Source organism: Rutidosis leptorrhynchoides, chromosome 9 (genome assembly GCF_046630445.1).
Source record: "Rutidosis leptorrhynchoides isolate AG116_Rl617_1_P2 chromosome 9, CSIRO_AGI_Rlap_v1, whole genome shotgun sequence".
NCBI classification, from domain to species: Eukaryota; Viridiplantae; Streptophyta; class Magnoliopsida; order Asterales; family Asteraceae; genus Rutidosis; species Rutidosis leptorrhynchoides.
Window position 1 is genome coordinate 224,417,353 of NC_092341.1, and position 15,761 is coordinate 224,433,113.

Sequence of the window (15,761 nt, forward strand, 5' to 3'; positions counted from 1 at the left end):
ACAAATTTTGTGTTTAATGTGTTTTGCAGAAAGCCGATACTGGAGGTTCAGGAGCATCATCATCTAGACGACCAGCACCAGCACCAGAACCAGAACCAGAAATGCAACACGAACAATAACCACAACAGGAACAACAACAACAGCCTGATCAGCACATACCTTATTATGATCCGGTACAGTTTGTTGATGAATTCATAGTATTCCCAATGAGGCCGCCAGTAGAATTCCCAACGATTCCTGAGCACACTCTACATCCTAATCTGAGATTTGATAGAAGATGGAGAGATTACGAGACATATCAAAGGAACAAATTCAAATTGGTAACAAAAAATGTAGAGGTGCCAAGGGTAATCGATTGGGCCCCTTTGGAAACGGTCCATCTAGCTGACCGTGTTAGACAGCTTTTAGTTCAAAGGTATGGCAGTTCTTCTTTTACAGATTGGGAACGTCTTTTCACTATTCGTAGACCTGTATATAAGGAATGGTGTGTTGAGTTGATGAGTACTGTATCACTTGATACAAATATAGTTAGAATAGATGATAGAAGATTTCTTAGGTTTATCCTTGGCGGTAGGATGTACAGAATGTCCATGCTGGACATGGCCAGGGCTTTACAGATATATACTCCTGGTGAGTTGCTATTACCCGATTGTACAAACTTGATTCATTATGGTGAATGGGTAGATAGTAACTTTGACGCCGACGCCATTTGGAGGCGTATGTTACATTTTGATGTTTTTACACGAGCAGGAGGACACTCCTATACACATATTGACAGAGCCGAGCTTCGTATTATTCATAGATTTTTGGCTAACTCGATTACACAAAGAGGTCATAATAAAGAAAAAATTACCTTATATGATTTATTCTACCTAAAGTGTATTCGGGATCCTAGAAGCTTTGTCAATATCCCTTACTGTGTTGCTTTTTATTTATCTAAAATGGTAGAGGGAATGCAGGACGGGAGTATAATAGGAGGAGGTATTTTTGTTGCTCTCATTGGAGAGTATTTAGGTGTTGATAGGAACCAAGGGGGTCCATTACAGATTTGTAGAGAACAGGTTGAGCCCTTAGGATTGAAAGTTTATGTGGGTGCTAAGGTATTGAAAAGTAGACGTAACCAGGCAGTACCCTATGAGGGATCTCATCCTCAGGTAGAGAGAGGCTCAGACGAGGAAATGGAGGAGGCGGAAGACATTAGGGATGTCTTTCGAGATGCTATTCTTGACGTCCACGTTCGTATAGATGAGGAAGCAATGACGAACGCGGCAAGACATAGTATGTATGAGCAGTGGAACTCCGAGCGAGTATACGATGATTATAGGCGACGCCAACACGATAGCTGGTTAGTTCATCAGCACCAAATCATGAGCCAGCTATCATATCAGGTACCAAATAACTATGTACCTACGCGACCTGCTCATTTTCCGCCACATAGCCCCGATATCCGACCACCCTTTAACCGGTATGACTATAACCAAGCCTATCAGAACACCTATAACCAACAATGGAACCCACCCGATGAGATGAACTGGAACCCCTATCCAGACTGATTTAGTTCCATTTGGTTATTTTTATGATTTTTACGTTTTTATCTTTTGACTTTTTCATGTTTAAACTTATGTTATTGGATATATTTGTGTAATTTTTATTATTTTATTATTATTGTGTACTAATATTTCATATTTAGAATTTGAAAGTGGGATATTAAGTCCCATTTCAAATTGCCATGCATGATTATATTTGTATGTATGTATATTGTCGATTGTACAAAACAGGGTAAAACAGCGCATTTTCAAAGACTGGCATTAAGTTCAGCAAAAGCTACTAATTTTGACGACAAGATGACAAATAAATGTGATGTAACAACAGACGAAATGAACAAATGATATGCACCGTTTATCATTCAGCAAACAAACGCCAATATGTTTGGAAACTTTGGTAAAATTTAATCATTTCTACGCTAATCACCCTCAATAATTTAAATTGTACTGATTTCTTGCAAATGAGGGCATTGCAAGATCTTAAGTGTGGAAAGGGGTTAAATTCTTTCTGATTTTTAAAATTTTTATCTTTATACACTTGGTTACCATTAAAAATACTAGTAACGTAGTAGTTGTATTAGAATCTAGTGCTCTCTGATAATAAAGAACAGCCCTAGTCTTATATACTGACTACCCAATTCTAGTAAAATTTTTCAATATTTTCAATTAAATGAACTCAAAATCATGTTTATACATATTTATGAACGATAAAACTAGGTGTTAACACCGAAATTATTGTTACCTCGGAAAGGACATAAATTGAGAAACAAACCAAAATGTTAAAATTCATTTAAACTGGAATAGAGAACAATAAAAAGGAAAATAAAAGCCAAGTGTGGGAAAAATTACCAAGTTATCTTAAACATATGTCACATATTTCTGTAACAAATAACTAAAAATACTTTTGCTTTGGACTAAACTAAACTATTTTACCCGATGAAAGAAAAGAAGAGATGGATCTACACGATGAATCAATTCCATCATTAAAAGGAAGTAAAGTCTTCCGAAAAAGAAACGCGCTTCTTGAGTTAGGTCATGAAGTTGTCGTCCAGACCAGCTGTAGGTTGATGAAAAACCTAGAAAAGTCATCACTAAAATCAGCAGGAAATCCACGGACCTCAGCATCAAACAGGATCGCCAAGTGGTCAGATTTATCCTAACCATCAGAAGGATTTATCTCGTAAAATGGGGGGGCACCGTGCAAATTAGCTGGATAAGACTAATGAATCAGATCCCCAGAAAGGATAATCTCCTTAAAGATTAAAAATCGGCTTTTAAGCCTGATATTACTCAATCCTAGAGATTGACCTTAAAGATTGAGAATTCAAACTCATGGAATTCAATGATATCTAAACTCGAGCTTGAACGAGAAAATATTTTGATCAAAATTACAAACCGATTTGTTTTCTGAAAACCCTATTTTCAATGCGTTCATTACCATTGAACGTAAAATCCTAGGAATTCACTTGGAATTCATTAGGTCACCTGAACCAAATCGGGTGTCAACCGTAAGAACGGTGATTGCATAGCATGGTCGAAGACAGGACCTTGTACCAGCCCGAAAAATCATAAGGGTGAGCTTTACTATTGCTCCTACCAAGGATAGTAATTGTGTCAGACACGTTATACACCATAATTAAAAGCATGTCAGGGGACATTGCCTTAACAGTTGCTTGTTCAACGCTTTCCTTTACAACCGGACGGTAGTTTATCGAAAGGTAATATACGGGACAAGTAAACTGGACGTGTTGCTTTCCTAATACAAGGTTAGCAAGTGGGTGACACAAAACCGCAAGTTTTGAGCTAAAATTTTCAAATCTGAAACCCACCAAGCCCACAAAAATATTTTGTAAACACAGGTGAAGGGTTATTCCGGAAAACATATCTAGGGTAAAAACTAGATTTAATTTTCAAAAGATCAAATGTTTTTATAAAGATCCAATTTCCTTAACGGATCTAAATTTTTATATAGTCATATGGGACTGTAAACCACATCGTTACTACCATTGTTTATACCGCCGTATAGAAATCACTGATGTACAAAGTGTGAAGAATAAAGAAGTGATTCTTGTATTTCAAGACTATATTGCTTGAGGACAAGCAACGCTCAAGTATGGGAATATTTGATAATGCTAAAAACGAACATATAATTCATAGCATTATTCCTCAAGAAAGACAAGCTTTTAGTTGCAATTGTTCTATTTACAAGTAATATTCGTTTAAATAATAAAAGGTGAAGACAAAAGACAGATTCGACGAATTGAAGACGCAAACGACCAAAAAGCTCAAAAGTACAAAATACAATCAACGAGGTTCCAATTATTGATAAGAAACGTCTCAAAATTACAAGAGTACAAGATTCAAAACAAAAAGCACAAGATATTAAATTGTACGCAAGGACGTTCGAAAATCCGGAACCGGGACCAGAGTCAACTCTCAACGCTCGACGCAACGGACTACAAATTACAAGTCAACTATGCACATAAATATAATATAATATTTAAATAATTCTTATAACTATTTAATATATTATATTTATTTATAAAACCGTCGGCAGAAGAAAACAACCAAATGTGAGCCTCCCCAGCTGGCCATGTGATCGCATGGCCTTGAAGAGGAAAGCTCATGCGATCGCATGAGCTCCTTTTTTAGTTCACAGGCCTATAAATTCGCAGTTTGGTGAACGTAAAATCCATCCTATCTATCTATCTTACAAACGTAATATATATATATATATATATATATATATATATATATATATATATATATATATATATATATATATATATATATTATAATTTTAATTTTAATTTTAATTTTAATTTTAATTCTAATAATAAGGGTATGTTAGCGAATGTTGTAAGGATGTAAGTCGAAATTTTGTCCGTGTAACGCTACGCTATTTTTAATCATTGTAAGTTATGTTCAACCTTTTTAATTTAATGTCTCGTAGCTAAGTTATTATTATGCTTATTTAATCCGAAGTAATCATGATGTTGGGCTAATTACTAAAATTGGGTAATTGGGCTTTGTACCATAATTGGGGTTTGGATAAAAGAACGACACTTGTGGAAATTAGACTATGGGCTATTAATGGGCTTTATATTTGTTTAACTAAATGATAGTTTGTTAATGTCAATATAAAAATTTACAATTGGGCGTCCCTATAAATAACCATTTACACTCGATCGGACACGATGGGCAGGGTATTTATATGTACGAATAATTGTTCATTTAACCGGACACGGGAATGGATTAATAGCCACTAGAATAATTAAAACAGGGGTGAAATTATGTACAAGGACACTTGGTATAATTGATAACAAAATATTAAAACCTTGGGTTACACTCAGTCGACATCCTGGTGTAATTATTAAACAAAGTATTAAAATCTTGTTACAGTTTAAGTCCCCAATTAGTTGGAATATTTAACTTCGGATATAAGGATAATTTGACGAGGACACTCGCACTTTATATTTATGAGTGATGGACTGTTATGGACAAAAACCAGACGGACATATTAAATAATCCAGGACAAAGGACAATTAACCCATGGGCATAAAACTAAAATCAACACGTCAAACATCATGATTACGGAAGTTTAAATAAGCATAATTCTTTTATTTCATATTTAATTTCCTTTATTTTATATTTAATTGCACTTCTAATTATCGCATTTTTATTTTATCGCACTTTTATTATTCGCAATTTCATTATCGTTATTTACTTTACGCTTTAATTTAAGTCTTGTATTTATTTTTAATATTTTACATTTGGTTTTAACTGCGACTAAAGTTTTAAAATCGACAAACCGGTCATTAAACGGTAAAAACCCCCCTTTATAATAATAATATTACTTGTATATATATTTGTATTTTTATAAAAGTAAACTAATATAGCGTTAAGCTTTATTTAAAGATTTTCCCTGTGGAACGAACCGGACTTACTAAAAACTACACTACTGTACGATTAGGTACACTGCCTATAAGTGTTGTAGCAAGGTTTAAGTATATCCATTCTATAAATAAATAAATATCTTGTGTAAAATTGTATCTTATTTAATAGTATTTCCTTGTAAAATTTAATAGTATTTTATATACACCTCGCGAAACATCACTTCTAAACAAAATTTTTGACTCAAGTCAAAATCCAGCATTCAAATAATAATAATACAGTAAATGATAACCAACATGGAATCAACACAACACATGTTAATTAAGTAATGCAACTAGATACAGATACCACAAAATCATCACATTGTAACGTAAATAGAACACCGTACAAGGATTAAACAACACTAAGTTCCGTTCATTAAGAAAAAGTTGCATACATTCGCATAAAGTTCGTACAATACATGAGTGAAATATGAAACTACAAACGAGATTACATAAAGAAACCTAATACAAAAGCCCTATGGTGACGATGGGTAAATGATGTCCATTATGTGGGACATCTGGTCCTCGAGCTCAGTTACCCGAGCACGGAGGGTATTGATAATGCTAAAAACGAACATATATTTCATAGCATTATCCTTCAAGAAAGACATGCTTTTAGTTGCAATTGTTCTAATTTCAAGTAATTATCGTTTAAATAATAAAAGGTGAAGACAAAAGACAGATTCGACGATTTGAAGATGCAAATGACCAAAAAGCTAAAAAGTACAAAGTACAATTCAAGTGGTTCAATTTATTGATCAGAAACGTCTCAAAATTATAAAAGTACAAGCCGCAAAATGCAAAGTACAAGATATTAAATTATACGAAAAGGCGTTCGAAAATCCGGAACCGAGACATGAACCAACTTTCAACGCTCGACGCAACAGAGCTGAAAGTACAAGTCAACTATGCACAAGAATATAATATAATATTTAAATAATTCATAATAAGAATAATAATAAATAATAAAAAGTTGTTAATTGAGCATAGTTAAAGGGTCATAAATGAAAATTTCAAATCAATAATTCGCAACGAGATATTATTGATTCAACTTTGAATGGTAGCCAGCTAACATTCCACCTACAACAGTATCAATCATTTTCCTATAAAAGCAAGGCACGGAGTAATGAAGAAACTACACCTTTTTCTTTTCCTTTCTCATATATATATATATATATATATATATATATATATATATATATATATATATATATATATATATATATATATATATATATATATATATATATATATATATATATGTATATTTTATAATTATAATTTTAATTTAAGTTTAATAATAATTGGGTTATTGTAAGAATGTTTTACGAGTTTTAAATCGAAACTCTGTCCGTGTAACGCTATGCTATAAATAATCATTGTAAGTTATGTTCTTCCTTTTTAAATTAATGTCTCGTAACTAAGTTATTATTATGCTTATTTAAGCCGAAGTAATCGTGATGTTGGGCTAAATATTAAGATTGGGTAATTGAGCTTTGGACCATAATTGGGGTTTGAACAAAAGACCAACACTTGTGGAAATTAGACTATGGGCTATTAATGGGTTTTATATTTGTTTACCTGAATGATAGTTCGTTAATTTAATATAAAGATTTATAATTTGACGTATCTATAAATAACCACATACACTCGATCGGATACGATGGGCGGGATATTTATAAGTACTAATAATTGTTCATTTGACTGGACACGGGGATGGATTAATAGTCAATGGACTCATTAAAACAGGGGTGGATTACATATAAGGAAAATTGGTGTAATTGTTAACAAAGTATTAGAACCTTATTACAGTTTAAGTCCTCAATTAGTTGGAATATTTGACTTCGGGTATAAGGGTAATTTGACGAGGATACTCGCACTTTATAATTATGGCCGATGGACTGTTATGGATAAAAACCAGATAGACGTATCGAATAATCCAGGACAAAGGACAATTAACCCATGGTAATAAATTAAAATCAAAACTTCAAATATCATGATTACGGAAGTTTAAATAAGCATAATTCCTTTATTTTATATCTCATCGTACTTTCATTTATCTTCATTTTATTTATCGTACTTTAAATTATCGCACTTTTATTTTTACGCTTTATTTATATTTTTAATTATTGAACTTTTATTTTTTGTCATTTACTTTACTCTTTAAAATAAGTTATATTTATATTTAATATTTTGCATTAGGTTTTAACTGTGATATAAGTCTCAAAATCGACAAACCGGTCATTAAACGGTAAATCCCCCCAAAGTTACCTATAATTACTATATATTACTAAAAATCTAGTTTAACTACTTAATTAACTAATTTGACCTAGTAAACACCCAATAATAGTGTCCACGGATCGACCTCCCGGACTTTACCTTAGCTATATTATTACACGATAGGTATACTTGCCTTTTGTGTTTTAGTTTAATTTAGGTGATTTCCTGTAGTAAATAAATATAAAACTGATAGTCGTTTCATACACACCCTCTAGAACACATCAAGTTTTTGGCGCCGCTGCCGGGGACACTTTTTGTGTCTTCACGGGGTATTTAAGTTTTTTTTTAGTTTTTGACTGATTAAAGATATACTCCCTCCGTCCCATTACAAGTGTCCACTTACTTTTTGCACACAGTTTTAGGAAATCCCACTAACTTCATTTTCCACCAATCAGAAATCTTCTCTCTCCAGAATAACCTCTTCTCATTGGTTGAAACACAAAGTGGACACTTGAAATGGGACATCCCAAAATAGAAATGTGGACACTTGTGGCGGGACGGAGGTAGTATTAATTTAAATATAATAATTTAATAAATATAATAATATAATAATATTGAAATAAAATATAATAATATAATAATAATTTTGAATGAATTTTAAAAAGTCGTATTTATTAAATACTTCAGGGGTATATTATGTAACTTATAATTAATAATTTCTATCATGTCACTTTCATGTGAATAGTAAATTAATTAATTTCATTTCATTTACTATTCAATGAATAGTAAATGAATTAAAAAAAACAATTAAATAATTTTTGCTTTTCTACTTTTTTTTAAGTTAAAAAAAATTAAAAAAAATAAAATAAAATCCAAAAATCAAAAAATAAAATAAAATTTTAAAAAAATAATAATAAAAAAAATCTCATTTTTTAAAAATAAAAATAAAATAAAAGAAATTTTAAAAAAAATATTTAAAAAAATATTTAAAAAAAAAATTAAAACGTAAAAAAATAAAATAAAATAATAATTTAAAAAAATAAAAAATGTATTTATTTCGGAAAAAAAAGAAAATTTTTTTTTTAAAAAATAATAATATTAAAATCGTTAAAAAAAATTTAAAAATATAAAAAAAAAATTTTATTAAAAAAAATTTTAAAAAAATTAATTAAAAAAATATATTTTTAAGATTTTGTCTATAAAATTAAAATTTTTTTTTTTTAGTTTTATTACCTTTAGATTTTTAGACTCTAGTCACAACTTTTAGTATTAAGTTTAGTTTTGCCATAGTTATTTTTATACTTTTAGATTTTTAGGTTTTGCCGTAAAATCCCTTAAGTGCTTTTTCTTTAGACTAAGATTTAGGTGCCCTAAAATTTTGCGATGCCGTGTTAAAATTTTAGTATCCTTTTAAGTAATTCCCGTTTTTCGTTTAGAATCCCTTTTTAATTTTCGACGCGCTACAATTTTCTTATTTTTCGACCTTTTATTTTTCGACATTTTTCGACGCGCTCTTTTTCTTTCTTATTTCTCGACGCTCTAGTTTTTAGGACATAGATTTTTATTTCAAAATTTTGACGAAAAATTGTTTTAAGTGGTTAAATTGATAGACATCCAAAATCTTCAGGTTCGTAGTAATAGTTGGATTTGTTAGTAGCGAGTTGTGGGCTTCCGATTTAAAGGATCCTGGCTACCTGCTGCATCTATTGACTATTCGAAACATGGGCAAAATCAGAAAAGTCTATTAATTTGATAACTTATATAATTTTTATTTTTATAACTAATAGGATATTCTGTGAATGCACCGAGCAAAACGTTCACCACCTTTCATACGTTCACCACCTGTAACTCGATAAAGACATCTAGCCAATATTGTCGACGTTGATTTTTCCTTAGAATCATCATCTAGTCGACCAAGTACTCCAATTCAAATTTCCGATAATCCATTTTTTGAACCCGACCTCACAATTGAGAACCCGGAGGATATTCAAGGACAATTCAGAGATCCTGAACCACTAATCATTCATCCAGAGATTGTCGAGGAAGAAACCATTAAATCAGAATCCCTTAGTGATTCAGATTCAACAAATTCAATCATGAAAAATCTGGAACCTTTAAGTATGGAAGACCGAATGAGAGCTAAACGCACTGGCCAAGGTCACGCAATTACTTAACCAGACATTAATGCGCCAGATTATGAAATCAAAGGACAAATCCTACACATGGTAACTAATCAATGCCAATTTAGTGGTGATCCGAAGGAAGATCCAATTGAACATCTTCGTACCTTTAATAGGATCAGTACTCTATTTAAAATCAGAGAAGTGGAGGATGAATAGATCTATCTCATGTTATTTCCCTGGACTTTAAAGGGAGAAGCCAAAGATTGGTTAGAATCGTTACCTGAAGGGGCGATTGATACATAGGATGTTTTAGTTGAAAAATTTCTTAAACAATTTTTTCCGGCATCTAAAGCCGTTAGACTTCAAGGAGAAATAGTTACGTTCACGCAAAAGCCAAATGAAACTCTGTATGAGGCATGGACAAGATTTGGAAAGTTATTGAGAGGATGTACGCAACATGGTTTAGACACTTATCAAATAGTACAAATATTCTACCAAGGATGTGACATCACTACAAGAAAAGACATCGATATAGCAGCTGGTGGTTCCATTATGAAGAAAACCGCAACTGAAGCTTACAAAATTATTGATAACACTGCTTCCCACTCACATGAGTGACATCAAGAAAAAGATATCGTTAGATCATCTAAAGCAGCTAGAGCCAATTCTAGCCATGACTTTGATTCCATTTTCGCAAAGATAGATGCTGTCGAGAGACGAATGGAAAGATGACTAAGGATATTCACTCAATACGAATTAGTTGTGAGCAGTGTGGAGGACCACATTTGACAAAAGATTGTCTCAGTATTGAACAAACAATGGAACAAAGAGAGAATGTTTCATACATGAACCAAAGGCCTGAAAATAATTATCAGAATAATTATCAACCGCCAAGACCAATCTACAATCAAAATCAGAATTATAACCGAAATTTTTCATACAACAACCAACAAGGTCCTAGCAATCAACAAGTATCTAATAATACTTACAATCAGCAAAGACCTATTTTTCAAAATAAACCACCATAAACCGATGATAAAAAGCCAAATTTAGAAGATATGATGTCGAAGCTAGTTGAATCTCAAACTTAATTTTTCACATCTCATAAACAAACTAATGAACAAAATGCTCAAGCATTTAGAAATCAACAAGCTTCTATCCAAAATCTGGAACAAGAAGTGAGTAACCTAGCAAGGTTGATAGGTGAAAGAAAACCAGGGAGTCTACCTAGCGATACAAATGCTAACCCCCGGAATGAAACAGCTAAAGCCATTATCATAAGAAGTGGTATTACACTTAAACCACCTGAAATACATGTAATTTCTTATGACTCTATTCCTACTCCGCAAGAACCACAACCTGAACAAGATAAGAAAACAGAACCGGTAGTTGAAAAGGTTAATAAAGATAACACAGTTAAGGCTAAACCTTATGTTAAACCATACCAACCACCACTTCCTTACCCGATTAAAATGAGAAAAGAAAGACTTAAAGCCGAGCAATCCAAATTCTTGGATATGTTTAAACAAATAAATATAAATCTTCCTTTCATTGATGTGATTTCAGGAATGCCAAGATATGCTAAATTCTTGAAAGATCTAATCACAAATAGAAAGAAAATGGAAGAACTCTCGGCTGTTACTATGAATGCTAATTGCTCTGCAGTACTGTTGAATAAGATACCAGAAAAATTATCTGATCCAGGAAGTTTCACAATTCCATATTTTCTGGGTAGTCTTAGTTCAATAGAAGCATTGGCAGATTTAGGTGCTAGTATAAATCTAATGCCGTATTCACTATACGCTAAACTAGACCTTGGAAAATTGAAACCAACACGAATAAGCATACAACTAGCAGATCGATTAGTAAAATATCCTAGAGGGATAATGGAGAACATGCTAGTTAAAGTTGGTACTTTAGTATTTCCAGTAGATTTTGTTATTCTGGACATGGAAGAAGATTTTCGAGTTCCTCTCATATTAGGAAGACCATTCTTAAACACGGCTAACGCAATAATAGACGTGTTTGATAAGAAACTGACCCTAATTATAGAGGACGAGAGTGTTACCTTTTCTGTTGATAGAGCCATGCAACAACCACAATCTACAGATGATACATGTTATCATATTGAAACTATAGATTCATATGCAGAATTGTTAGAAGAATTTCCAGAATTACAAGGAACAGGAGAATGTTCTTTAGGAGAAGGAACTGAACCAATTGATGAAGTTGAAATGTTAGCTACACTCATGGCTAATAATTATGAACCAACAACAGAAGAACTTCAAATGCTAAAAGAGGAAGACAGATATCGATATAAATCATCGATAGAAGAACCACCGACATTAGAGTTAAAGCCACTTCCAAACCATTTGGAATATGCTTATTTACATGGTGAATCTGAATTACCTGTAATAATATCGTCTTCTCTTACAGAAAATGAAAAATCTCAACTCATTTCTGTGCTAAATGCTCATAAACCAGCTATTGCATGGAAGATTCATGATATTAAAGGCATAAGTCCTTCGTATTGCACACATAAAATCCTTATAGAAGAAGGTCATAAAACATATGTGCAACGCCAAGGAAGACTAAATCCTAATATGCAAGATGTTGTTAAGAAAGAAATTATTAAACTGCTAGATGCAGGTTTAATTTATCCAATTTCTGATAGTCTATGGGTAAGCCCAGTTCAATGCGTACCTAAGAAGGGTGGCATGACTGTCATCACAAATGAAAAAAATGAGCTTATTTCTACTAGGACTGTAACAGGATGGCGTGTTTGTATTGATTATAGAAAATTAAATGACGCCACAAGAAAAGATCACTTTCCCTTACCTTTCATTGATCAAATGTTGGAAAGATTAGCCGGAAACAGTTACTATTGTTTTCTTGACGGTTTCTCTGGATATTTTCAAATTCCAATCGCACCCGAGGACCAAGAGAAAACCACGTTCACGTGCCCTTATGGTACTTTTGCTTACAAACGCATGCCATTTGGACTTTGCAACACCCCTGCAACCTTTCAAAGGTGCATGATGGTGATTTTTCACGACATGATAGAAGAATGCCATTTCATGGTTAAAGAAAGACAAGCTTTTAGTTGCAATTGTTCTTCAAGAAAGACAAGCTTTTAGTTGCAATTGTTCCCGAGCACAGGGAATATTTGATAATGCTAAAAATGAACATATATTTCATAGCATTATCCTTCAAGAAAGACAAGCTTTTAGTTGCAATTGTTCTAATTTCAAGTAATTATCGTTTAAGTAATAAAAGGTGAAGACAAAAGACATATTCGACGATTTGAAGACGCAAATGACCAAAAAGTTAAAAAGTACAAAGTACAATTCAAGTGGTTCAATTTATTGATGAGAAACATCTCAAAATTACAAAAGTACAAGCCGCAAAATGCAAAGTACAAGATATTAAATTATACTGAAAGGCGTTCGAAAATCCGGAACCGAGACATGAACCAACTTTCAACGCTCGATGCAATGGAGCTGAAAGTACAAGTCAACTATGCACAAGAATATAATATAATATTTAAATAATTCATAATAAGAATAATAATAAATAATAAAAAGTTGTTAATTGAGCATAGTTAAAGGGTCATAAGTGAAAATTTCAAATCAATAATTCGCAACGAGATATTATTGATTCAACTTTGAATGGTAGCCAGCTAACATTCCACCTATAACAGTATCAATCATTTGCCTATAAAAGCAAGGCACGGAGTAATGAAGAAACTACACCTTTTTCTTTTCCTTTCTCATATCATATACGATATATATATATATATATATATATATATATATATATATATATATATATATATATATATATATATATATATATATATTTTATAATTATAATTTTAATTTAAGTTTAATAATAATTGGGTTATTGTAAGAATGTTTTACGGGTTTTAAATCGAAACTCTGTCCGTGTAATGCTATGCTATAAATAATCATTGTAAGTTATGTTCTTTCTTTTTAAATTAATGTCTCGTAACTAAGTTATTATTATGCTTATTTAAGCCGAAGTAATCGTGATGTTGGGCTAAATATTAAGATTGGGTAATTGGGCTTTGGACCATAATTGGGGTTTGAACAAAAGATCGACACTTGTGGAAATTAGACTATGGGCTATTAATGGGATTTATATTTGTTTAACTGAATGATAGTTCGTTAATTTAATATAAAGATTTACAATTTGATGTATCTATAAATAACCACATACACTCGATCGGATACGATGGGCGGGATATTTATAAGTACTAATAATTGTTCATTTGATCGGACACGGGGATGGATTAATAGTCAATGGACTTATTAAAACAGGGGTGGATTACATACAATGAAAATTGGTGTAATTGTTAACAAAGTATTAAAACCTTGTTACAGTTTAAGTCCTCAATTAGTTAGAATATTTGACTTCGGGTATAAGGGTAATTTGACGAGGATACTCGCACTTTATAATTATGGCCGATGGACTGTTATGGACAAAAACCAGATAGACGTATCGAATAATCTAGGACAAAGGACAATTAACCCATGGTAATAAATTAAAATCAAAATGTCAAACATCATGATTACAGAAGTTTAAATAAGCATAATTCCTTTATTTTATATCTCATCGTACTTTCATTTATCGTCATTTTATTTATCGTACTTTAAATTATCGCACTTTTATTTTTACGCTTTATTTAAATAAGCATAAGTCCATGTGCGTTAACAAACGATCTACCTCCATTAACCCCTGGAATAACGGTACCGTCGAAACGATACCGCTTCTTACGCGGGATGGAGGGTGGCTGCACGGGTGCCTCCTCAGGGTCCTCGTCGGAATCCACGTCGCTGGAATCGTCGAATGATGAGTCGTCGGATGATGAGTCGTCGAAATCATCGGAAGGCGGATATGCTCGGCCGGTAGTCATCAATCGGTATCTGCCGGGTGGAATCGGCACGACACGTCCATCAGGAAGGCGTCTAGCCCAATGACTATGCTCATTCTGGAAAGGAACGTCCCCATAGTCCCCAGGTATCATAGCACCACCAGAATGGTGCTGTGGCTCCGAGGGTCCTGGGATGAGTGGAGCTGGAATCTCCGGTGGATCCTCATGTCCGTCTGAGATAATCACTGGGTCGGGTGCATGGCTACTGTCTCCAGAGGACGAAGCGTAAGAGTCGCTGGAGGGTAAATAGGATGGGATCTGTGTGTCGGCAGCAGTAGCAGGCGAGGTGGCGGATGAGTCTGAGTCGCTCTCCAAAATGATAACGGGCGGGATATCCGACATCTGAATAAGGAAAAATAACTTTTTCCATGTCAGTAAGTCTTAAAGCAAGCACGTATTAGGCAAAGTAACTACGACAGTATAGATCATCTATAGCAGTAAGTAGCATGGCAATAATGACAAGTATCATGCAATCGAAAGCAGATAATAGCATGCAGTAGTGAAAACAAGTAGCAGTATACGGCATATATGTGACGACCCAGGAATTTCCGACTAAATTTAAACTTAATCTTTATATGAACTCGACACGATAAGCAAAGTCTGTAATATTGAGTCTTAAAAATTTTGGAACTATTTACATTGATGCATTTGACCTTCGACCAGTCCCAACGATTCACGAATAATTATGTGTAAATAATTATAAATCATAAATTAAATACATAAAGCATGATATTTAAAACATAATTGTACATAGTGGTTGAGTATATATAACTATTACTATATGTATATTGTTAACATGTATGAATATTAAGTATACATATTATATGTTATAAAAATTATTAAATATTACATAATTAATAGAATATAATATTAGTATATGTAAATACAAGATAAAATATGGTTATTATGTTAATGTTGTTATTATTACTTTTATTATTATCATTAAAATAAATATCAATAATAATAATATCAGAATTATGAATAA